The 25,336-nt window shown below is 40.4% G+C and overlaps 1 protein-coding gene and 1 long non-coding RNA gene across 2 annotated transcripts in view; one reads left to right on the forward strand and one right to left on the reverse strand.

The window, feature by feature from the left end:
* The window catches only part of LOC134479645 (uncharacterized), a 56,022-nt gene extending 35,482 nt beyond the window's left edge, over positions 1-20,540 (reverse strand). The window contains exon 1 of the long non-coding RNA XR_010053186.1: positions 4,205-20,540. This is a non-coding gene — a long non-coding RNA (uncharacterized LOC134479645). The remainder of the gene's footprint in view (positions 1-4,204) is intronic.
* Ftl1l5 (ferritin light chain 1 like 5) overlaps positions 1-25,336 on the forward strand; it is a 576,109-nt gene that overhangs the window by 171,056 nt on the left and 379,717 nt on the right. The window lies entirely within an intron of this gene.

The following is a 25,336-nucleotide window of genomic DNA, read 5'->3' on the forward strand; positions in this document are numbered from 1 at the left end:
GATAAAAACTGCATGGTATTGGTACAGAGACAGACAGATAGACCAATGGAATAGAATTGAAGACCCAGAAATGAACCCACACACCTATGGTCACTTGATTTTTGACAAAGGAGCCAAAACCATCCAATGGAAAAAAGATAGCATTTTCGGCAAGTGGTGCTGGTTCAACTGGAGGGCAACATGTAGAAGAATGCAGATCGATCCATGCTTGTCACCCTGTGCAAAGCTTGGGTCGAAGTGGATCAAGGACCTCCACATCAAACCAGACACACTCAAACTAATAGAGGAGAAACTAGGGAAGCATCTGGAACACATGGGCACTGGGGAAAATTTCCTGAACAAAGCACCAATGGCTTATGCTCTAAGATCAAGAATTGACAAATGGGATCTCATAAAACTGCAAAGCTTCTGTAAGGCAAAGGACACTGTGGTTAGGACAAAACGGCAACCAACAGATTGGGAAAAGATCTTTACCAACCCTACAACAGATAGAGGCCTTATATCCAAAATATACAAAGAACTCAAGAAGTTAGACCGCAGGGAAACAAATAACCCTATTAAAAAATGGGGTTCAGAGCTAAACAAAGAATTCACAGCTGAGGAATACCGAATGGCTGAGAAACACCTAAAGAAATGTTCAACATCTTTAGTCATAAGGGAAATGCAAATCAAAACAACCCTGAGATTTCACCTCACACCAGTGCGATTGGCTAAGATCAAAAACTCAGGTGACAGCAGATGCTGGCGAGGTTGTGGAGAAAGAGGAACACTCCTCCATTGTTGGTGGGATTGCAGACTGGTAAAACCATTCTGGAAATCAGTCTGGAGGTTCCTCAGAAAATTGGACATTGAACTGCCTGAGGATCCAGCTATACCTCTCTTGGGCATATACCCAAAAGATGCCTCAACATATAAAAGAGACACGTGCTCCACTATGTTCATCGCAGCCTTATTTATAATAGCCAGAAAATGGAAAGAACCCAGATGCCCTTCAACAGAGGAATGGATACAGAAAATGTGGTACATCTACACAATGGAATACTACTCAGCTATCAAAAACAACGAGTTTATGAAATTCGTAGGCAAATGGTTGGAACTGGAAAATATCATCCTGAGTGAACTAACCCAATCACAGAAAGACATACATGGTATGCACTCATTGATAAGTGGCTATTAGCCCAAATGCTTGAATTACCCTAGATCCCTAGAACAAACGAAACTCAAGACGGATGATCAAAATGTGAATGCTTCACTCCTTCTTTAAATGAGGAAAAAGAATACCCTTGGCAGGGAAGGGAGAGGCAAAGATTAAAACAGAGACTGAAGGAACACCCATTCAGAGCCTGCCCCACATTTGGCCCATACATATACAGCCACCCAATTGGACTAGATGGATGAAGCAAAGAAGTGCAGACCGACAGGAGCCGGATGTAGATCGCTCCTGAGAGACACAGCCAGAATACAGCAAATACAGAGGCGAATGCCAGCAGCAAACCACTGAACTGAGAATAGGTCCCCTATTGAAGGAATCAGAGAAAGAACTGGAAGAGCTTGAAGGGGCTCGAGACCCCAAAAGTACAACAATGCCAAGCAACCAGAGCTTCCAGGGAATAAACCACTACCTAAAGACTATACATGGACTGACCCTGGACTCTGACCCCATAGGTAGCAATGAATATCCTAGTAGGAGCACCAGTGGAAGGGGAAGCCCTGGGTCCTGCTAAGACTGAACCCCCAGTGAACTAGTCTATGGGGGGAGGGCGGCAATGGTGGGAGGGTTGGGAGGGGAACACCCATAAGGAAGGGGAGGGGGGAGGGGGATGTTTGCCCGGAAACCGGGAAAGGGAATAACACTCGAAATGTATATAAGAAATACTCAAGTTAATAAAAAATAAAAAAAATAAATAAAAAAAAATTAAAAAAAAAAAGACTGAAAAAAAATGATTTTGGATTTAGGGAATATTTGATATCCAATAGATTTGTTGGTATTTGGTCCAGAGTAAAAATAAGTGTTTTACTTTTGTTTTATACATGCTTTATACCCAAAGCTTATAGATAAATCAACATAGTATTTTAAACAATATCGTGTATGAGATGAAGTTTGTGTGTATGAACCATAAGGAAGTTACTTATAGCATCATGATATTCTAGCTGTTTCCAATATTGGAACACTTGGAATGTTCTGATTGCTCAGTATTATATGCATGCAGTTTTAGAGAAAATTGCTCAAGATTAAATCACTTTGTAGCTGGATATATTTGTTTTTTACTTTTTTCTAAAATATCTTATCATACCAAGATTCTTTAGAATCATTACTGATTCTTTTTTTTTTTTTTTTGGTTCTTTTTTTTTTTTTTCCGGAGCTGGGGACTGAACCCAGGGCCTTGCGCTTCCTAGGCAAGTGCTCTACCACTGAGCTAAATCCCCAACCACTCATTACTGATTCTTAAGTATATGAATAACCTTGTCTTCATCAGGTATATTGGTATTCATTTTCACATTCTCATTTGTTCTTCTAAAAGACAGACCCAGAAAAATCATTAGGAATAATAATACTACAAAAATATTACTATGGAAAAATACTAAATTCTATTTAAATTCACAGTATAAAGTGACTCGCTTGACATATTTACCTAAATTATTCTTTACCATATTTCAATCCATGCAGCAGCATTGATGAGTCAGAAGCACTTAAGTTCTTTAATACAAGAATAATATCGGGGCTGGGGATTTAGCTCAGTGGTAGAGCGCTTACCTAGGAAGCGCAAGGCCCTGGGTTCGGTCCCCAGCTCCGAAAAAAAAAAAAGAAAAAAAAAAAGAATAATATCTTTACCTATGGAGACCAGTTTCCTCAAGGAAGAGTGAGCACAGTACAAAAGGTCCAAACTTAATTCATAAGATGTTGACATGGCATTAGGTTCTACACATGTTCAAGTAATATTTTGATTGTTACGCTTGTGGTGGTTTGAACAGGAATGGCCCTTGATCAATATGGAGTTGTCCTACTTCCTGAGCATCTATATATATAACTCTCAAGCTACTTCTCCAGCACTATGTGTACCTGCATACTGCCAACCTTCCCACCATTATCGCAATGAACTAAACCTCTGAACTATATAGGCAAATACCAACTAAATGCTTTCTTTTATAAGAGTTGCCTTGGTCATAGTGTCTCTTCACAGCAATAGAATACTGACTAATCTCACACCTTATTCTAACAGTTTATTGAAATTCTCTGGTAAAGCAACAGCAGAATAGAATCAACCTTTGTGTGATAAGCTGTACTCATTTCTTTTTGTTACTGGGTCAGTTGAACAACTGAAAAATTGTGGTTACCAAATGCTTACAAGAGAACCAAAAAACACACCTATCATGAGACTGCATAGTCTTAAAAATTCCAAAAGAAAAAATTTCTTCTTCACCCGGTGTGGTGGTTAGCTTTTACTATCAACTTAACGCAACCTAGAATTACCTGGGAAGAGAGTTTTGATGAGGGAATGTCTGTATTGGTTTGATTGGTGAGCATGTGTGTGAGGGATTGTCTTAAGTAAATCAATATGAGAAGAGGCAGCCTACAGTGGGCAGTGCCATTCCCTAGGTGGACAGGAATGTCAGAATTGTATAAGAGTAGAGAAATCAAACTGAGCACAAGCAAACAAGCAAGTGAGGATTTACAGATTCCTTTCTCTCTGCTCTTGAGTGTGGTGATGTGACTAGTTATCTGAACTTCTTGCTTTAATATCCCTTAGCCCAAGCTTCACTGTATGTGTGTCTGTGTGTCTGTCCTTTCTGTTTCCTCTCCATCCCTGATTAGAGCTCAGAGAATCAAGTTATGCATGATATGGGGAAAAAGTAGATCTAAACAAATTTTTAAAGTGAGTAAAGTGTATAAACATACATACATATAGTCTACAGATGCTTATATTTTATATTATTTACAAAGTACCAAACTGGCTTATAGAATGAGTGAGTGCTTACATAAATTAAAACTGTCAAATTGGTCCAAATTCCTTCTACTTCACAATATAAGTAGAATTCAAAAATAAAACGTCCTGATTCTGGCTGCCCCAACAAGTTATATAATTAGATATCCTCAATAAGACTGTTATTTTGTATCTTCTTTTACCTTTATCTTTGCCTCAATTCTGATTCTATAAGATAGACAGGAAGACTCTACATTCTTCTGGGCAGTGGCGGTACATACCTTTATTATTGGTGCTTGGAAGCTACCTTCCAAGCTTGGAAGCTTGGAAGATAGGGTGGATCTCTGTTTTTGAGGCCACCCTGGTCTATAAAGTGAGTTTCAGGACAGCTGACATTACACAGAGGAAACCTGTCTTGAAAACAAAAACAAAACAAAAGAAAAGAGAAAAGTTCTTATTGTTTATAAATACCAGCTCTCAGGCCCTCGTGTGAGAGTACTCCCGTGTGTCTCTGATGCTCCTAAAATTCAAGACAGCTACACATTGAAAAGGATGACTGTTTCTGGGCTTTCAGTTTTCCCAGAGGATGAACTGGACAGAGATGCTAGAGTGTTATTCTGCTTTTTTTTTGTTGCCTTACAGGTCAAAATAAAGAGTCGAACTTTTAAAACAAAATTAGTATTGAAATGTTTCTCAAAAAGGCCTTGAATCTTATGCTAGTTGGTTTTGTCAACCAGACACAAGCTAGAATCACCTGGGAGGAGGGAACCTCAGTTGAGGAATATTTCCTCCATCAGACTGACCCACAGGCATGTCTATAGAAGGATTTTTTTAATTAATGATTAATGTATGGAGCGCCTTAGTAACACCAATTATCAGGAGATTTGATTCTTTCTCATCTCTGCTGGTAGAGGTCAAAACAGCCCACAATACCACCCAACACTAGAGAGATAGCTCTAGTACACTGCAATAGTCACATTCATGATGCTATGATAAAATAGCCTGACTAAAAGGAGGTTAAGAAAGAACAGCATTTATTTTGGCTTGCAGTTCCAGAGGACTAGAGTCTGTATTGGCAGAGAGGGCAAGGCGGAAAGAACAGGAAACAGAGAAATCACATTCAGTCACACACAGGAGTTAGTTCAGCTCCTCCGATCAATCACCAGGCCCACTGGTTCATTAAAAACTACTCAAAAGGAGATGAGAGGCATAATTATTCCCTTAGTGAAACTAGGTGCTTTTCCTTCCCAGAAGCCTTTGGGCTTCCCAGAAGCAACCTGTCTGCTTTTCTGAATGCTCACTCAGAAAAGTGTGACTTTTTGCTTTTCTTTTTGTCTGTTTTTCTTTGGATACCGACCAAAGCCTGGGTGCTTTCCCTGGCCAAAGTCTGTGTGTGCTTTCCCTGATATTCTGGGCCTTCTTACTCATTCTCTGAAGCTTATCACCCTTCTAACCCCAACTTTCTTCCATGCTGATACTTACCAATCCCCATTGTGAAAGGCATGGTTTTTCCTTCTTCAACTCCATCTACCCATTCCGGCAGCTGCCAAGACTTACAGGTTGTCTGTTGTGTTAGCTACTTTTCTGTGGCTGTGGTGAAGCACCATGACCTAGATTTCTTTGGACTTATGGTCCAGAAGTGTACGGTGGGGAACCCTGGTAGCAAGCGGCAGACGTGACAACAGAAACAGAAAGTTGAGAGCTCACATCTTGACCTACAAGCATGAAGCAGAGAGAGAACAAACTTGATATGGCATGAATCTTTAAACTCTCAAAGCCCACCTACAGTGACAGACTTTCTCCAACTAGGATAATCTCATAATGTCTCCCAAATAACCCTGCCAAATGGGGGCCAAATAGGAGCCTATGGGGACATTATGGTGACACCTGATCTGTTAGTTTTCTCTTTAACTTTAATACGGAATTGTTTTATGCCCTTTAAAAAATTATTTTCTTAATGAGACTAAGAACAGGAGAGAGAGGGGGGGGAGTGTTTCTCCAATAACATAGCATGATTGAACTTTGTGGACCTAATACTTGGCCTTTTCCTTACTGCAATACCTTTCACATACGGTCATAGCCTACCTCCACCAGGATTTTGTATTTTAATGCAATGCCTAAATCTAGGCATTGTGATCAAACCGTCAATTCTAGCACTTGGTAAATCTGAGGTAGGCAGAGTTCTGGGCCAACCAGAGCTACATAGTGAGAGTCTGTCTTTAAAGAAAAAGTAGCCAAGACTGGACACCCAGTGAACGTGATTGTTGGGGGGAGAGCAGTAATGGGGGGGAGGATGGGAAGGGGAACACCCATAGAGAAGGGGAAGGGGAGGGATTAGGGGGATGTTGGCCTGGAAACCGGGAAAGGGAATAACAATCGAAATGTAAATAATAAATACCCAAGTTAATAAAGATGAAAAAGAAATAAAAAAAGAAAAAAAGAAAAAGTAAAACATCTAAAAACAGTCCAACGGCAACAGCCAAGGGCAACAGCCATGATGACAGAGATCAACACTAGTCCCCCCGTGGATGTAGATGTCCATTTGCAATTAATTGTGCAATATTGGAAATTCAGGTCATTGTTGCTACTCCTAAGCATCACCAGTATAAAGGCACAAGCTGATAGTATTTAGAAAGTTTCTCTTCAGACTGTGAGGCTCACAGGAAAAGCAGGTGCCAATGAGGTGACAAAGGAAGAAGAGGGTGAGGAAGATAGGCTGACTGCTCTGACTTACTCTGTGCGGAGGAAATGCCAGTTTTGTTGTTGTGCCCAGCCAAGAACTAATGGCTCCTTTGATTAACCAACAATCTTAACCTGATTTACTTCATTTTAGAACATGTGCCAAGAAAGATAAACCTTGTATCTTGCTAACACAAGCCACCCTCTGGCAGCACACCAGGAGATACAAAATCAACAACTATTTATAGCAAGAAATAATATCTGAAAATATATAAGATCATATCAGAAACTCCTGCCAGGCAAGCTTGTCAACCACACAAGGTGCAATCCTTTACCTGTGATTATAAAGAAAGGAATACCCCAAGTCCGAAGCGTGGCAAGCACACTGAGACATACGTGAGAACTTATTCGTCCTTCCATCTACCAGTCTTCTAGAAAACATTCAGGACCTGAGATCACTACACCTCCTGAGCATGAGCCCCCACCCTCCATTACCACCCACCCAGACAGCAGAGATGCGGGCTGTGGGCTCCCAGATGTTCGGAGAGCCTGCAGCACTGAGTGCTCAGCAAGGGACAGGACAGTGCTACCTGGCAGGGATAGACTACTGCTACCAGGGGAGGTTACATCTCCACTGCTTCCTTGGCTTGCAGCAGCCTCTTCCTCACACCTAGGACTCCCAGCAGCAGCCACTATTTTCAGCCACCAGGTGTCCTAGTCCTATGACTAGGACAGCAACTGGTGGATGTGACCCAGATATGCAGGGGCAAAACCTAGAATCTCTCTTCGTCTTAGACACAGGCATTTAATATGACAAATACAGAAGGTGGCATCCCACGTGTTTCTCTCCTAAGACCCTAACCTCTGATGAACAGTTTATGCAGTGCAAAACAATCACACCTCCACCCACCCACCTCTATTGAGCAGCAACTCACCTGTGGCAGGATATCCATCGGCAAACTGGCAAAACTGGGGAAAGTAAGAAACACATAGTGTAGCATGCCCTATGTTCCAGCAATTTTGTTTATACAAGGACCCTGTCTCAGAACCTGATGATTCTGAGAGGCTGGCCTCTTACCCATATCCTTCCTGCTGTTTTCAGAGTTAGCCAATCAGGAATAGATTATGAAATTGACCATCAGCCAATGAGAAACAGATAAGATACTCCTTGTCAGCGCCTGCACCACCAGTGTGTGAATGTCGGGTGTATGTCAGCGGGATTGAAAGAAAACACATCTTGAACACATGGGCACTGGAGAAAATTTCCTGAACAAAACACCAATGGCTTATGCTCTAAGATCCAGAATTGACAAATGGGATCTCATAAAACTGCAAAGCTTCTGTAAGGCAAAGGACACTTGTTAGGACAAAACGGCAACCAACAGATTGGGAAACGATCTTTACCAATCCTACAACAGATAGAGGACTTATTTCCAAAATATACAAAGAACTCAAGAAGTTAGACCGCTCTGAATGGGTGATCCTTCTGCCTCTGTTCTAAACTTTGCCTCCCTATTCCCTCCCAAGGGTATTCTTGTTCCCCTATTAAAGAAGGAGTGAAGCGTTCGCATTTTGGTCATCCTTCTTGAGTTTCATGTGTTCTGTACATCTAGGGTAATTCAAGCATTTGGGCTAATAGCCACTTATCAGTGAGTGCATACCATGTGTGTTTTTCTGTGATTGGGTTACCTCACTCAGGATGATATTTTCTAGTTCCATCCATTTGCCTGTGAATTTCATAAAGTCATTGTTTTTGATAGCTGAGTAATATTCCATTGTGTAGATGTACCACATTTTCTGTATCCATTCCTCTGTTGAAGGGCATCTGGTTTCTTTCCAGCTTCTGGCTATTATAAATAATGCTGCTATGAACATAGTGGAGCATGTGTCTTTGTTATATGTTGGGGCATCTTTTGGGTATATGCCCAAGAGAGGTATATCTGGGTCCTCAGGTAGTGCAATGTCCAATTTTCTGAGGAACCTCCAGACTGATTTCCAGAATGGTTGTACCAGTCTGCAACCCCACCAACAATGGAGGAGTGTTCCTCTTTCTCCACATCCTCACCAGCATTTTCTGCCACCTGAGTTTTTGATCTTAGCCATTCTCACTGGTGTGAGGTGAAATCTCAGGGTTGTTTTGATTTGTATTTCCCTTATTACTAAAGATGTTGAACATTTCTTTAGGTGCTTCTCAGCCATTCGGCATTCCTCAGCTGTAAATTATTTGTTTAGCTCTGAACCCCATTTTTAATAGGGTTATTTGTCTCCCTGCGGTCTAACTTCTTGAGTTCTTTGTATATTTTGGAAATAAGTCCTCTCTGTGTTGTAGGAGTTCTCTAGTGGAATTTATGGGGTCATTCATGTATACTGTCATATCATCTGCAAATAGTGATATTTTGACTCCTTCCAATTTGTATCTCTTTGACCTCCTTTTGTTGTCTAGCAGCTCTGGTTAGGACTTCGAGTACTATATTGAATAGGTAGGGAGAGCATGTGCAGCCATGTCCACTCCCTACTTTTACTGGGATTGCTTCAAGTTTCTCTCCATTTAGTTTGATGTTGGCTACTGATTTGCTGTATATTGCTTTTACTATGGTTAGGGATGAGCCTTGAATTTCTGATCTTTCCAAGACTTATATCATGAAGAAGTGTTGAATTTTGTCAAATGCTTTCTCAGCATCTAATAAGATGATCATGTGGATTTTTATATAGTAGATTACATTGACGGATTTCTGTATATTGAACCATCCTTGCATCTCTGGAATGGAGCCTACTTGATCATGATGGATGATCAATTTGATGTGTTCTTGGATTCGGTTTGCCTGGATTTATTGAGTATTTGTGCATCAATATTTATAAAAGAAATTCGTCTGAAGTTCTCTTTCTTTGTTGGGTCTTTGCATGGTTTGGGTATGAGCATAAGTGTGGCTTCACAGAATGAACTGGGTAGTATTCCTTCTGCTTTTATTTTCTGGAATAGTTTGAAGAGTATTGGTATTAGGTCCTCTTTGAATGTCTGATAGAATTCTGCACTAAACCCATCTGGTCCTGGGCTTTTTTATGGTTGGGAGAATTTTAATGAATGTTTCTATTTCTTTAGGGGTTATGGAACTGTTTAGATGGTTTATCTGAACCTAATCTGACTTTGGTACCTGGTATCTGTGTAGAAAAATGTCCATTTCATCCAGATTTTCCAGTTTTGTTGAGTACAGGCTTTTATAGTAGGATCTGATGAGTTTATTAATTTCCTTGGTTTTTGTTATTTCTCCATTTTAATTTCAGATTTAGTTATTGGGTGTATTTGCTTCTTTTTGGTCTAGGGCTTTCAGATGTGCTGTCAAGTTGCTAGTGTTTGCTCTCTCCAGTTTCTTTTTGGAGGCACTCAGAGCTATGAGTTTTCCTCTTAGCACTGCTTTCATTGTGTTCCATAAGTTTGAGTATGTTGTGCCTTCATTTTCATTAAATTCTAAAATGTCTTTAATTTCTTTTTTAATTTCCTCCTTGACCTAGTTGTCATTGAATAGAGTATTGTTCAGCTTCCATGTGTATGTGAGCATTCTGTAGTTTTTGCTGTTATTGAAGTTCACCTTAGTGGTCTGATAGGATGCATGGGATTATTTAAATCTTATTTCTGTTGAGGCCTGTTTTGTGACTGATTATATAATCAATTTTGATAAGGTACCATGAGGTGCTGAGAAGAAGGTATATTCTTTTGTTTTAGGATGCAGTGTTCTACAGATAGCTGTTAAATCCATTTGTTTCATAACTTCTGTGATTTTGACTGTGTTTATGTTTAGTTTCTGTTTCCATCATTTGTCCATTGATGAGAAGATGGTGTTGAAATCTTCCACTATTATTGTGTGAGGTGCAAAGTGTGCTCTGAGCTTTAGTAAAGCTTCTCTTATGAATGTAGGTGTCCTTGCATTTGTAGCCTAGATGGTCAGAATTGAGATTTCATCCTGGTAGATTTTTCCTTTGACTAGTATGAAGTGTCGTTCCTTTTTTTTTTTTAATAACTTTTGGCTGAAAGTCGATTTTATTCGATATTAGAATGGCTACTCCAGCTTATTCCTGGGACTATTTGCTTGGAAAATTGTTTTCCAACCTTTTACTCTGAGGTAGCGTTTGTCTTTGTCACTGAGGAATGTTTCCTATATCCAGCAAAATGCTGTGTCCTGTTTATGTATCCAGTTTGTTAGTCTATGTCTTTTCCTTGCAGATTTGAGTCCATTGATGTTAAGAAATATTAAAGAAAAGTGATTCTTACTTCCTGTTATTTTTGTTGTTAGAAGTGGAATTATATTTGTGTGGGGATCTTCTTTTGAGTTTATTAAGAAAAGATTACTTTCTTGCTTTTTCTAGGGTGTAGTTTACCTCCTTGTGTTTGAGTCCATTATCCTTTGTATGGCTGGATTTGTGAAAAGATATTGTGTAAATTTGGTTTTGTCATGGAATATCTTGGTTTCTCTAGCTACAGTAATTGAGAATTTTGGTGGATATAGTAGCCTACGCTGAGATTTGTGTTTTCTTAGGGTCTGTATGACATCTGCCCAGGATCTTCTGGCTTTCATAGTCTCTGGTGAGAAGTCTGGTGTAATTCTAATAGGTATGCCTTCATATGTTACTTGACCTTTTCCCCTTACTGCTATTAATATTCTTTGTTTTGTGCATTTGATGTTTTGATAATTATGTGATGGGAGGAATTTCTTTTCTGGTCCAATCTATTTGGAGTTCTGTGGGTTTCTTTATATGTTCATGGGCATCTCCTTCATTAGGTTAGGGAAGTCTTCTTCTATAATTTTGTTTAAGATATTTACTTGTCCTTCAAGTTGGGAATCTTTGCTCTCTTCTATATCTATTTTCCTTAGGTTTGGTCTTCCCACTGGGTCCTGGATTCCCTGTATGTTTTGGGTTAGGAGCTTTTTGCGTTTTGCATTTTCTTTGACTGTTGTGTCAGTGTTTTCTATGGTATCTTCTACCCCTGAGATTTTCTCTTTTATCTCTTGTATTCTGTTGTTAAAGCTTGAGTCTATGACTCCTGATCTCTTTCCTAGGTTTTCGATTTCCAGTGTTGTCTCCCTTTGTGCTTTCTTTATTGTTTCTATTTCCATTTTTAGATCCTAGATGGTTTTGTTCAATTCTGTCACCTATATTTTTATGTTTCCCTGTAATTCTTTAAGGGATTTTTATGTTTCCTCTTTAAGTACTTCTACATGTTTACCTGTCTTCTCCTGTATTTCTTTAAGGGACTTATTCACTTCCCTTTTAAAGACCTTTATCATCATTATGAGATATGATTTTAAATTAGAATCTTGCTTTTCTGATGTGTTAGGGTATCCGGGACTTGCTGTAGTGGAAGAACTGGGTTCCAATGATGCCAAGTAGCCTTATTTTCTGTTGCTTAGTTTCTTGTGCTTGCCTCTTGCCATCTGGTTATCTCTGGTGTTATTGGTCCTGCTGTGTCTGACTGGAACTTGTCTCTCCTGTGAACCTGTGGGCCTTTGATCTTAGGTATGTCAGCATTTTTGAAAGACCAGCTTTCTCAGGGCAGGATTTGGGTACAGAAAGCTGTGCCACAGGATTAACTCCTTCAGGGCATAAAGACTGGAAGCATCCTGTCCCCAGTTGCTCTGTGTTTCCTGAGCCCTGTGGTCTCCTGGCAGGTCCCTCTTTGGCCAGTTATTGGAGCAAAAGTGTTTGCCTCATCTGTGAACTTAGGAGTGACAGCACTCCTGGGAGATCAGTGCTCTCTGGGTGGGATTTGGGTACAGGGAGCTGTGCCACAGGGTTAACTTCAGGGTGCAGATGGAGAAAGGAAGGATATACACACACATTTAAAAGTAGTTTTGTTTGTTTGTTTACTTGTTTAATGTGGTGAAAGGATCCTAGTTTGGCCACCAATTCTAAACTAAGAATTGGATCCTGGATGACTTTGAGGGCTTCCAATTCTTTAGATGGTTGATTTATGTCAGGGGAGGTCTTCTATGAGTGTGTTATTTTTTTGTCATTGATGGTTGGGGTTTTTTTGTTGTCGTTGTTTGTTTTTGTTTCTGTTTTGTTTTGTTTTTGTCTTTGTTTTTGAGAAAGGGTATCACTATGCAATACTGATTAGTCTGGAACTTGGTATGTAGACCAGGCTGGCTTTGAACTCTCAGAGATCCTGCTCCCTTGGCCTTCTGGATGCTGAGATTAAAGGTGTGCACAACCATGCCTGGCTTATCTGTCAGTGTTTTTATGCACATGTGGACAAAAATTATAGGACAAAGTTTCAACTCATATTTTCCCAGTCAGACTTCAGTCTGAAATCTGAAGTCACTCAGAGCCCAGGCATAACATTTCAGCAGGGACCACATTGTGGGGCACATTGGCTAACCTCATGGCAGACATGAGACAGAGAGTATGATTGTTAGTGTGCTTCCATGTGCCTCTGTGTTCATTACTCTTATTGTGCATCTTGGTGCCTATTGGATGGTATGACCCACATGACCTCCTGCTAATTCTGCCCAGAAACACCTTCATAATTATATGCAGGAATATTACTAATTTCCTAGACATCAATAATCACTATCCATCACAGCTGGCCAAGCTGAGTCAAGGATGTAATCTCCATATTTACAAGACTGTAGCAAGAGGATCAAGATTGAGGAGAGCCTTGGCTATACAGCATCTAAACATAATGAACAGTTACATGAATCCACCATACTTGGCAGTAGGATTATTTTCCATCTTCTTTGCCAGATATCAGGTGACTTCACATGTTATGAATATTTCTGTGAACCATTAAGTTGTTTTTTTCCCAAGGACTCAAGAGTTAAAATTAATTTGGTCCAATGAGATCACTTAGCCTGCCTATTGACCAGCTTTACAACCTATATTGGATATCCAGAAGTCATGTGCTGGTAAGAGAACAAACTCTTGCAAGTTGTCCTGTGACCTCCTCAGGTTATGCCTTCACTTTAAGGTCAAATTCAAGGTTGTTTGCTTCATCAGCCAAACAGTGGCGCAGCATCACTAGATTGGGATATTTACTTCCTGTCAGTCTTCAGACTAGTGGAGGGAAGGCTGGGGGAGGAGATGGAATTAACAGGTCACATTTACATCACAGAGTGATTGATTATGACAGGTGTTCCAAATACGAAGGACAAACCTGTAAATCCAATGCATCCACTAGGTTTAACTGCTTCTTGATGCTAGGCCTCAGCTCTTAGATGCCAGCTTGGGAAGAATGGCAAGACTTCTTCTCAGACTCACTTCCTTCCATCTAGGTTAGATTCTACTACTAGAGAACACAGTGAGAATGGCCACCAGAGGCTCATTTATTTGAATGCTTGCTCCCTAGCTGGTGAAACTGTTGTGAGAAAGAATAGGTATAACCTTGTTGGAAGTGTGTCACTGGGAGTGGACTTTGAGGTTTCAAGAACTTGCATTGGGCCCAGTCTCTGTCTCTGTCTCTCCCTCCCTCCCTCTCCTCTTGGCTGTTGTCTCAATATATGAACACTGCTCCAGCGCCATGCCTATCTGCCTGCCCCTGTGCTCCATGCCATTATAGTCATGAATTTACCCTCTGAAACTGTAAGTAAGCCCCCCAATTAAATGCTCTCTTTTATAACTTATCTTGATCATGATGTCTCTTCACATAAAATACACAGTGTTGGGTGAGTTTTCCTGGGAAGAGATGAACAAATAAATACCTACTCAGCCTACACAGAGGACCAACAACAGCTCAAAATAATGATTCCAACAAATGTTGGGTGAATCAAAGATAGCTAGCTGCATTATTAAAAGTGCTGGCCCCAGGCATGGTACACACACACACACACACACACACACACACACACACACACACACAGCAATGCTGGGACTCAACTCACTAGAAAAAGGGATATTTGCAGGTTGGTGGGATAATTTCAGTCCCATAACAAGTTTTGTCATTTGTATAACCTTGGAAAGGGTCATATGAATCTTATAAGCATGGACTCCCACACTTGTGAATTTATTTATTTATTTAATCTTGAGACTTGCTCTTTGAATTTGCTTTGGGGGGAAGCTTTGAATTTAGAGGAAAATACTACACAACATATAGAAGGAGGATTCTTCAATTATTTGTATTCAATTGAAGAATTGAATAATTCTTCAATTTTTCAAACTGCTTCATTTCTTTTTTTTTTCCTTATTATACTTTTTCTGCTTTTTTTTCTTTTCCAGGCAGGGTTTCATGTACTATAAATTGACCTCAAACTCCATATGTTCCTGAAGATGACACTGACCTTCTGATTCTTGTACATCTATATTCTGAGTCCCGGGGTTGTTTACCTGCTCTCACATTGGTGTCTGTAGTCCTCAGGAGAAAACCTACCACTTCAGACAGACCATGGAAGCATTCAATAAACCTTCATGTACATCTAACTTTCTTTCGTAAAAAAAGGCCATTAAGTCAATTATGTGTGTATGTGCATTGATATATGTGGATTTGTGTTCCCATACAGGTTAGAAGAGGGTGTTAAATCCCCTGAATCTGTAGTTACAGGTAGTTTTGCACCACCAGATCTGAGTGCAGGGAACTGAATTTAGGCTTTCTACAAGAATAGTATGTACCCTTATGTAGGACCCTCCTGGGCCCCCCTCAGTGTTTACCCCCTACTAAGCCTTGCTTATGCATGTGAAAGCCTTTGTTCTTTAGAAAGGTACTTCCTGGCCTTGCTGTTTGGCCTTGGGTAGTAACAGCTTTGATGTCAGTTCGTGGGCCTATGCTTGGTTCTTGGTACCTTGACAGTGAAGGCCCAGTTACCCTTATCTGTTGAGTCATCTCACCAGCCTCTATTCCCAATTTCCAAGTTATTTTGTTATACTTTGTTTTGTTTGTTTGTTTGTTTGTTTGAGACAGTTTCCCTGTGTAACCCTGGCTGTCTTGGAACTCACTCAGAATGGCCTTGAACTCAGATCCTTCTGCCTCTGCCTCTGCCTCCTGAATGGTGGGATTAAAGATGCGCACCACCACCATCTGGCTTCAAGCTGCAATGTACATCACCATGCACATCAGTGTAGTTAGTTGGTAACACAGGCCTTGGACATCAACCCAGTCCCTGGCTGCATCAGGACCACTGACCCACACATGAACCTCAGTGGTATCACAAACTATGGTGGTCCCTAGAAGAGGTCCAGTTCAGGAAATGTACTATTCCGCATCTTGGATGTTCATCATTGCCTAGAGCCAGGGTGATAATGAAGCCAGGTGGCATGTTGAGGCAGTGAATCTGTATCTGCCCAAGCTCTAAGCTGTTGCACACCACCCTCCCTACCCCAGTAGGCAATGATATGTTCCACTACTGACCTCTGTGTTGTTTCATACCTGTCTCCACTCTCTTCACTCCAATTCCACCTCTCTTCACAGCCCACACACCAGCTCCTGTCTTCCAGTTTTCCCACCTGTCCACCACGCACCATGCTTGAGCAGCTTGGATCTTCCCCCACCAAAAATCATATTTTTGCCACAGGTAGCTTGTCCTTATGATTGTACACTTTACTCAGGTGATGCTTTTGTTTTTTCCTTTCTGAAAAAGACTTTCTCTATGTAGTCCTGTCAGTCCTGGAACTCAATCTGTAGACCAGGCTGGCCTGGAACTCAGAGATTCACCCTCCTCTGCCTCCCTAGTATTAAAGGCGTACATCACCACCTTCTGGCTCAGTGACTCTTAAACCACTAAGTATAAATTTCCTGATTCTCTGAAGTGGTTATTGCATGAGACCTTAGTCTACGCCATTTTTAGGTTCTGCTCACCCAGTTTCATGTAGTCAACTGTATCATTTCATAGTATCAAAGGGTATCAAGATATCAAAGGGAACTATAGCTTGTAAGATTTTACCTTACATATCCAAAAGGCACTGTCAGAAATGAAAGCTTTCTCACATCTGCAAACACATAAAGACCTTCTCTCCCATGTGGATCCTTTCATGTTTTCTAAAGGTACCAGAACAAGCAAAACCTTCCCATGGCACGTATATTTTAGGATGTTCTCAATTGTGCATCCTTTCACGGAAGTGAAATGAACTAGTAAGTGAGAACTCTCCCACAATTTTGCATACATAATGTTTCTTTCCAGTATGAAATCTTTCATGTTTTCTTAGGGACTAAGAATAAAAGGGTTTCCTACTCTGCTTACACACAGGGTTTCTCGCCAGGGTGACCTCTTCCATGTGTTTTTGGGGAACTGAGACAAGTGAAGCTTTCCTCATATTGCTTACAAAAATAAGGATTCACACCACTGTGAATTACTTCATGTTTTTGTAATTGTTATGATAACAAAGCTTTCTCACACTGGTTACATATGTAAGGTTTTTCTCTGTGTGAGGGTGTTTATGTACTTGAACGTAAATAGAAATAATGAAGGTTTTTCCACACTGTTTATGCCCGAAGGGGTTTGCCATGGATCCTTTCATGCATGAGATTTAAAGTATAGAAAAAGAAACCCTTTCCACATCGCTTACTTACATAGGGTTTCTTTCCAGTGTGAGTTTTCATCTCTTTGAAAGGAATAATACTAAAGAAAGGTTTCCCACACTGAAGTCCTAGTCAGAGCAATCAGACAACAAAAGGAGATCAAAGGGATACGAATTGGAAAAGAAGAAGTCAAAAATATTACTATGTGCAGATACTTACATTACACCAAAAATTCCACCACAGAACTCCTAAACCTGATAAAAAAAAACTTTAGCAAAGCGGCTGGATATAAAATTAACTCAAACAAACCTGTAACCTTCCTCTACTCAAAGGGTAAGCAGGCTGAGAAAGAAATTAGGGAAATGATACCCTTCACAATAATCACAAATAATATAAAATACCTTGGTGTGACTCTAACCAATCAAGTGAAAGATCTGTATGACAGGAACTTCAAGTCTCTGAAGAAAGAAATCGAAGATCTTAGAAGATGGAAAGATCTCCCATGCACATGGTTTGGTAGGATTAATATTGTAATAAGGACCATCTTGCCAAAAGCAATCTACAGATTCGATGCAATCCCCATCAAAATTCCAACTCAATTCTTCACAGAGTTAGAAAGAGCAATTTGCAAATTCATTTGGAATAACAAAAAAACAAGACAGTGAAAACTATCCTTAACAACAAAAAGAACTTCTGGGGGTATCACCCTCGCTGAGTTCAAGTTGTATTACAGAACAATAGTGATAAAAACTGTGTGGTATTGGTACAGAGACAGGCAGGTAGATCAGTGGAATAGAATTGAACACCCAGAAATTACCCCATACACCTATGGTCACTTGATCTTTGACAAAGGAGCTAAAATCATCCAGTGTAAAAAAGATAGCATTTCCAACAAATAGTGCTGGTTCAATTGGAGGTCAGCATGTAGAAGAATGCAAATTGATCCATTCTTATCACCCTGTACAAAGCTCAAGTCCAAGTGGATCAAGGACCTCCACATAAAACCAGATACACTGGAACTAATAGAAAATCAAGTGGTGAAAAGCCTCAAATGCATAGGCACTGAGGAAAATTTCCTGAACAAAACATCACTGGCTTTTGCTCTAAGATCAAGAATCAACAAATGGAACCTCATAAAACTGCAAAGCTTCTGTAAGGAAAAGGACACCACCATTAGAACAAAATGGCAACCAACAGATTGGGAAAAGATCTTTACCAACCCTACCTCCAACAGAGGGCTAATATCCAATATATACAAAGAACTCAAGAAGTGAGACTCCAAAAAAATCAAATAACTCTATTTTTATTATTTTTTTATTTTTTCTTTATTAACTTGAGTATTTCTTATTTACATTTTGATTGTTATTCCCTTTCCCGGTATCCCGGCCAAATCCCCCCAGCCCCTCCCCCTTCCCTTCTATATGGGTGTTCCTCTCCCCATCCTCCCCCATTACTGCCCTCCCCCAACAATCACACTCACTGGGGGTTCAGTCTTAGCAGGACCAAAGGCTTCCCCTTCCACTGGTGCTCTTACTAGGCTATTCATTGCTACCTATGAGGTCAGAGTCCAGGGTCAGACCATCTATAGTCTTTGGGAAGGGGCTTAATCCCTGGAATCTCTGGTGGCTTGGCATTGTTGTTCATATAGGGTCTCGAGCCCCTTAAAGCTCTTCCAGTCCTTTCTCTGATTCCTTCAACGGGGGTCCCGGTCTCAGTTCAGTGGTTTGCTGCTGGCATTCGCCTATGTATTTGCTGTATTCTGGCTGTGACTCTCAGGAGGAATCTACATCCGGTTCCTGTCAGCCTGCACTTCTTTGTTTCATCCATCTTATCTAGTTTGGTGGCTATATATTTATGGGCTACATGTGGGGCAGGTTCTGAATGGGTGTTCCTTCAGCCTCTGTAATAAACTTTGCCTCCCTATTCCCTCCCAAGGGTATTCTTGTTCCCCTTTTAAAGAAGGAGTGAAGCATTCCATTTTGGTCATCCTTCTTGAGTTTCACATGTTCTGTGCATCTAGGGTAATTCAAGCATTTGGGCTAATAGCCACTTATCAATGAGTGCATACCATGTGTGTTTTTCTGTGATTGGGTTACCTCACTCAGGATGATATTATCCAGTTCCATCCATTTGCCTATGAATTTCATGAAGTCATTGCTTTTGATAGTGGAGTAGTATTTCATTGTGTAGATGTATCACATTTTCTGTATCCATTCCTCTGTTGAAGGGCATCTGGGTTCTTTCCAGCTTCTGGCTATTATAAATAAGGCTGCTATGAACATAGTGGAGCACGTGTCTTTGTTATATGTTGAAGCATCTTTTGGGTATATGCCCAAGAGAGGTATATCTGGGTCCTCAGGTAGTGCAATGTCCAATTTTCTGAGGAACGTCCAGACTGAGTTCCAGAATGATTGTACTAGTCTGCAACCCCACCAACAATGGAGGAGTGTTCCTCTTTCTCCACATCCTCACCAGCATCTGCTGTCGTCGGAGTTTTTGATTTTAGCCATTCATCTCACTGGTGTGAGGTGAAATCTCAGGGTTGTTTTGATCTGCATTTCCCTTATGACTAAAGATGTTGAACACTTCTTTAGATGTTTCTCAGCCATATGTCATTCTTCAGCTGTGAATTCTTTGTTTAGCTCTGTACCCCTTTTTTAATAGGGTTATTTGCCCCCTGCCGTCTAACTTCGTGAGTTCTTCGTATATTTTGGATATAAGGCCTCTATCTGTTGTAGGATTGGTAAAGATCTTTTCCCAATCTGTTGGTTGTCATTTTCTCCTAAAAACAGTGTCCTTTGCTTTACAGAACCCTTGTAGTTTATGAGATCCCATTTGTCGATTCTTGATTTAGAGCATAAACCATTGGTGTTTTGTTTAGGAAATTTTCTCCAGTGCCCATGTGTTCAAGACTCTTCTACACTTTTTCTTCTATTAGTTCGAGTTTATCTGGTTTGATGTGGAGGTCCTTGATGCACTTGGACTTAAACTTTGTACAGGGTGATAAGAATGGATCGATCTGCATTCTTCTATATATTGACCTTCAGTTGAACCAGCACCATTTGCTGAACATGATATTTTTTCCATTGGATGGTTTTGGCTCCTTAGTCAAAAATCAAATGACCATAGGTGTGTGGGTTAATTTCTGGGTCTTCAATTCTATTCCACTGGTCTATCTGCCTGTCCCTGTACCAATACCATACAGTTTTTATCACTATAGCTCTGTAATACTGCTTGAGTTCAAGGATAGTGATTCCCTCAGAAGGCCTTTTATTGTAGAGGATAGTTTTCGCTATCCTAGATTTTTTGTTATTCCAGATGAATTTGCAAATTGTTCTGTCTAACTCTCTGAAGAATTGGATTGGTATTTGGATGGGGATTGCATTGAATCTGTAGATTGCTTTTGGTAAAATGGCCCTTTTTTTATTATTTACTGCTTTTTTTTTCCTTTATTAACTTGAGTATTTATTTACATTTTAATTGTTATTCCCTTTCCCAGTTTCCAGGCCAACCTTCCCCTAACCCCTGCCCCTCCCCCTCTATATAGGTGTTCCCCTCCCCATCCTCCCTCCATTACCGCCCTCCCCACAACAGTCATGTTCACTGGGGGTTCAGTCTTAGCAAGACCAAGGGCTTCCCCTTCCACTGGTGCTCTTACTAGGCTATTCATTGCTACCTATGAGGTTGGAGCTCAGGGTCAGTCCATCTATAGTCTTTGGGAAGTGGCTTAGTCCTGGAAGCTCTGGTTGCTTGGCATTGTTGTTCATATGGGGTCTCAAGTCCCTTCAAGCTCTTCCAGTCCTTTCTCAGATTCCTTCAACGGGGGTCCCATTCTCAGTTCAGTGGTTTGCTGCTGGCATTCGCCTATGTATTTGCTGTAAAATGGCCATTTTTAGTATATTAATCCTGCCAATCCATGAACATGGGAGATCTCTCCATCTTCTGAGATCTTCTTCAATTTCTTTCTTCAGAGGCTTGACATTCTTATCATACAGATCTTTCACATGCTTGGTTAAAGTCACACCAAGGTATTTTATATTATTTAGGACTATTATGAAGGGTGTCGTTTCCGTAATTTCTTTCTCAGCTTGTTTCTCTTTTGTGTAGAGGAAGGCAACAGATTTATTTGAGTTAATTTTATACCCAGCCACTTTGCTGAAGTTGTTTATCAGATTTAGTAGTTCTCTGGTGGAACTTTTGGGATCACTTAAATATACTATCATATCATCTGCCAATAGTGATATTTTGACTTCTTTTCCAATCTGTATCCCTTGATCTCCTTTTGTTGGCTAGAACTTCAAGAACTATATTGAATAAGTAGGGAAAGAGTGGGCAGCCTTGTCTAGTCCCTGATTTTAGTAGGATTGCTTCAAGTTTCTCTCCACTTAGTTTAATATTAGCTACTGGTTTGCTGTATATGGCTTTTACTATGTTTAGGTATGGGCCTTGAATTCCTATTCGTTCCAGGACTTTTGTCATGAAGGAGTGTTGAATTTTTCAAATGCTTTCTCAGCAACTAATGAAATGATCATGTGTTCTTTGTCTTTCAGTTTGTTTATATACTGGATTACGTTGATGGTTTTCTGTATATTAAACCATCCCTGCATCCCTGGGATGAAGCCTACTTGATCATGATGGATGATTGTTTTGATGTGCTCTTGGATTTGGTTTGCAAGAATTTTATTGAGTATGTTTGTGTCGATATCCATAAGGGAAATTGGTCTGAAGTTCCCTTTCTTGGGTCTTTGTGTGGTTTAGGTATAAGAGTAATTGTGACTTCACAGAAGGAATTGAGTAGCGCTCCATCTGTTTCAATTTTGTGGAATAGTTTGGGTAATATTGGTATGAGGTCTTTCTTCTATGAAGGTCTGATACAATTCTGCACTGAACCCATCTGGACCTGGGCTCTTTTTGGATGGGAGACGTTTAATGACTGCTTCTATTTCTTTAGGAGTTATGGGGTTGTTTAAATGGGTTATCTGTTCCTGATTTAAATTTGGTACCTGATATCTATCTAGGAAATTTTCCATTTCCTCCAGATTTTCAAGTTTTGTTGAATATAGGTTTTTGTAGTAGGATCTGATGATTTTTTTGAATTTACACTGATTCTGTAGTCATGTCTCCCTTTTCATTTCTAATTTTGTTAATTTGGACACACTCTCCGTGTCCTCTCGTTAGTCTGGCTAAGGGTTTATCTATCTTGTTGATTTTCTCAAAGAACCAGCTTCTGGTTCTGTTGATTCTTTGTATAGTCCTTTTTCTTTCTACTTGGTTGATTTCAGCTCTGAGTTTGATTATTTCCTGGCTTCTAGTCCTCCTGGGTGTATTTGCTTCTTTTTGTTCTAGAGCTTTTAGGTGTGCTGTCAAGCTGCTGATATATGCTCTCTCCTATTTCTTTCTGCAGGCACTCAGAGCTATGAGTTTTCTTCTTACCACAGCTTTTATTGTGTCCCATAAGTTTGGGTATGTTGTACCTTCATTTTGATTTAATTCTAAGAAGTCTTTAATTTCTTTATTTCTTCCTTGACCAGGTTATCATTGAGTAGAGCATTGTTCAACTTCCATGTATATGTGGGCGTTCTTCCCTTATTGTTATTGAAGACCAGCTTTAGCCCGTGGTGGTCTGATAGGATGCACGGGATTATTTCTATCTTTCTGTATCTGTTGAGGCCTGTTTTATGACGAATTATATGGTCAATTTTGGAGAAAGTGCCATGAGGTGGTGAGAAGAAGGTATATCATTTTGTTTCAGGATAGAATAAATTTCTGTTATGTCCATTTGGTTCATGACTTCTCTTAGGCTGTCTATGTCTGTTTAATTTCTGTTTCCACGATCTGTATATTGGTGAGAGTTGGGTGTTGAAATCTCCTACTATTATTGTGTGAGGTGCAATGTGTTCTTTCAGCTTTAGTAAGGTTTCTTTTATGTATGTAGGTGCCTTGTATTTGGAGTATAGATATTTAGGATTTAGAGTTCACCTTGGTGGAATTTTCCTTTGATGAATATGAAGTGTCCTTCCTTACCTTTTTTGATGACTTTTGGTTGAAAATTGATTTTATTCGATATTAGAATGGCTACTCCAGCTTGCTTCTTCAGACCATTTGCTTTGAAAATTGGTTTCCAATCTTTCACTCTGAGGTACTGTCTTTGTCTCTGAGGTGTGTTTCCTGGAGGCAGCAGAATGCTGGCTCCTCATTACATATCCAGTTTGTTAATCTGTGTCTTTTTATAGGGGAATTGAGTCCATTGATGTTGAGAGATATTAAGGGATAGTGATTATTGCTTCCTGTTATATTCATATTTGGATGTGAGATTATATTTGTGTTCTTGTCTTCTCTTTATTTTGTTGCAAGACGATTAGTTTTTTTGCTTTTTCTAGGGTGTAGCTTGCCTCCTTATGTTGGGCTTTACCATTTATTATCCTTGTAGGTGGATTTGTAGAAAGATATTGTGTAAATTTGGTTTTGTCATGGAATATCTTGGTTTCTCCATCTATGTTAATTGAGAGTTTTGCTGGATACAGTAACCTGGTCTGGCATTTGTGTTCTCTTAGGGTCTGTATGACATCTGTCCAGATTCTTCTGGCTTTCATAGTCTCTGGTCAGAAGTCTGGTTTAATTCTGATAGGTCTGCCTTTATATGTTACTTGACCTATTTCCCTTACTGCTTTTAATATTCTTTCTTTGTTTTGTGCATTTGGTGTTTTGACTATTATGTGACGGGAGGAGTTTCTTTTCTGGTTCAATCTATTTGGAGTTCTGTAGGCTTCTTGTATGTTTATGGGCATCTCTTTCTTTAGGTTAGGGAAGTTTTCTTCTATGACTTTGTTGAAGATATTTACTGGTCTTTGAGCTGGGAGTCTTCACTCTCTTCTATACCCATTATCCTTAGGTTTGATCTTCTCATTGTGTCCTGGAATTCCTGTATGTTTTGGGCCAGTAGCTTTTTCCGTTTTACATTATCTTTAACCGTTGTGTCCATAATTTCTATGGAATCTCCTGCTCCTGAGATTCTCTCTTCTGTCTCTTGTATTCTATTGGTGATGCTTGTATCTACGGGTCCTTGTCTATTCCTTTGGTTTTCTATATCCAGGGTTGTCTCCCTTTGTGCTTTCTTTATTGCTTCTATTTCCTTTTTGAATTCCTTCACCTGTTTGTGTTTTCCTGTAATTCTTTCAGGGATTTTTGTGATTCCTCTCTATAGGCTTCTACTTGTTTATTTATGTTTTCCTGCATTTCTCTAAGGGAGTTCTTCATGTCTTTCTTGAAGTCCTCCATCATCATGATCAAATGTGATTTAAAAATCTAGATATTGCTTTTCTGGTGTGTTTGGATATTCACTGTTTGCTTTGGTGGGAGAATTGGGCTCAGATGATGCCATGTAATCTTTCTTTCTGTTGCTTGGTTTCCTGCGCTTGCCTCTTGCCATCGGTTGTCTCTGGTGTTACCTTGTTCTGCTATGTCTGGCAGTGGCTTGACCTTCCTGTAGGCCTGTGTGTCAGGAGTGCTGTAGACCTGTTTTCCTGTTTTCTTTCAGCCAGTTATGGGAACAAAGTGTTCTGCTTTCAGGCGTGTAGTCTTTCCTGTCTACTGGTCTTCAGCTGTTCCTGTGGGCCTGTGTCCTGAGTCCACCATGCAGGTCACTTGGAGCAGAAAAGTTGGTCTTACCTTTGGTCTCAGGCCTGAAGTCGCTCCTTGGGGGTTGCGTTTCTGCTTTCCGTGAGGGCAGCAACCAGAAGGGCCTGCCCTGCCTTTTCTTGGGTCTCTATTCACAGGGGTCCCAGATGGTGCTAGGCATTTTCCTCTAGAGTCAGAAATGTGGTCATAGTGTAGTCTCTTCTGGCTTCCAAGGCATCTCTGCCCCTCTGAAGGTTTAGCTCTCCCTCCCATGGGATTTGGGTGCAGGGAGCTGTTTGACCAGGTCCCTTCAGATCAGGGTGGTGTCTGGACCGCAGGGGACCTGCAGCTTGAGTGCCCTTATCTTCCTGTTCCCAGAGGCTCTATACAGTTTCCTCTTGGGCCAGGGATGTGGGCAAGGGTGGGCAGTACTGGCGGTCTCTCCTGCCCTGCAGTCTCAGGAGTGCCCACCTGTCTGGGCGGTGAGCTCTCTCTTCCACAGGGTTTGGGAGCAGACAGCTGTGGGCCGGGATCAAGGAGCACTGTTTTCCTTTAAGTAGGAAAAACCTTGGTCCATCCCATGACAGTGTGCACAAACACAAGTATTTATACCTATATTGTTCCAATCTTACCTCGGTAAAGTCAACTTCCCAGAAGCTTCCAGGAGCAGCATCTCTTT

Source organism: Rattus norvegicus, chromosome 7 (assembly GCF_036323735.1).
Source record: "Rattus norvegicus strain BN/NHsdMcwi chromosome 7, GRCr8, whole genome shotgun sequence".
Taxonomy (NCBI): domain Eukaryota; kingdom Metazoa; phylum Chordata; class Mammalia; order Rodentia; family Muridae; genus Rattus; species Rattus norvegicus.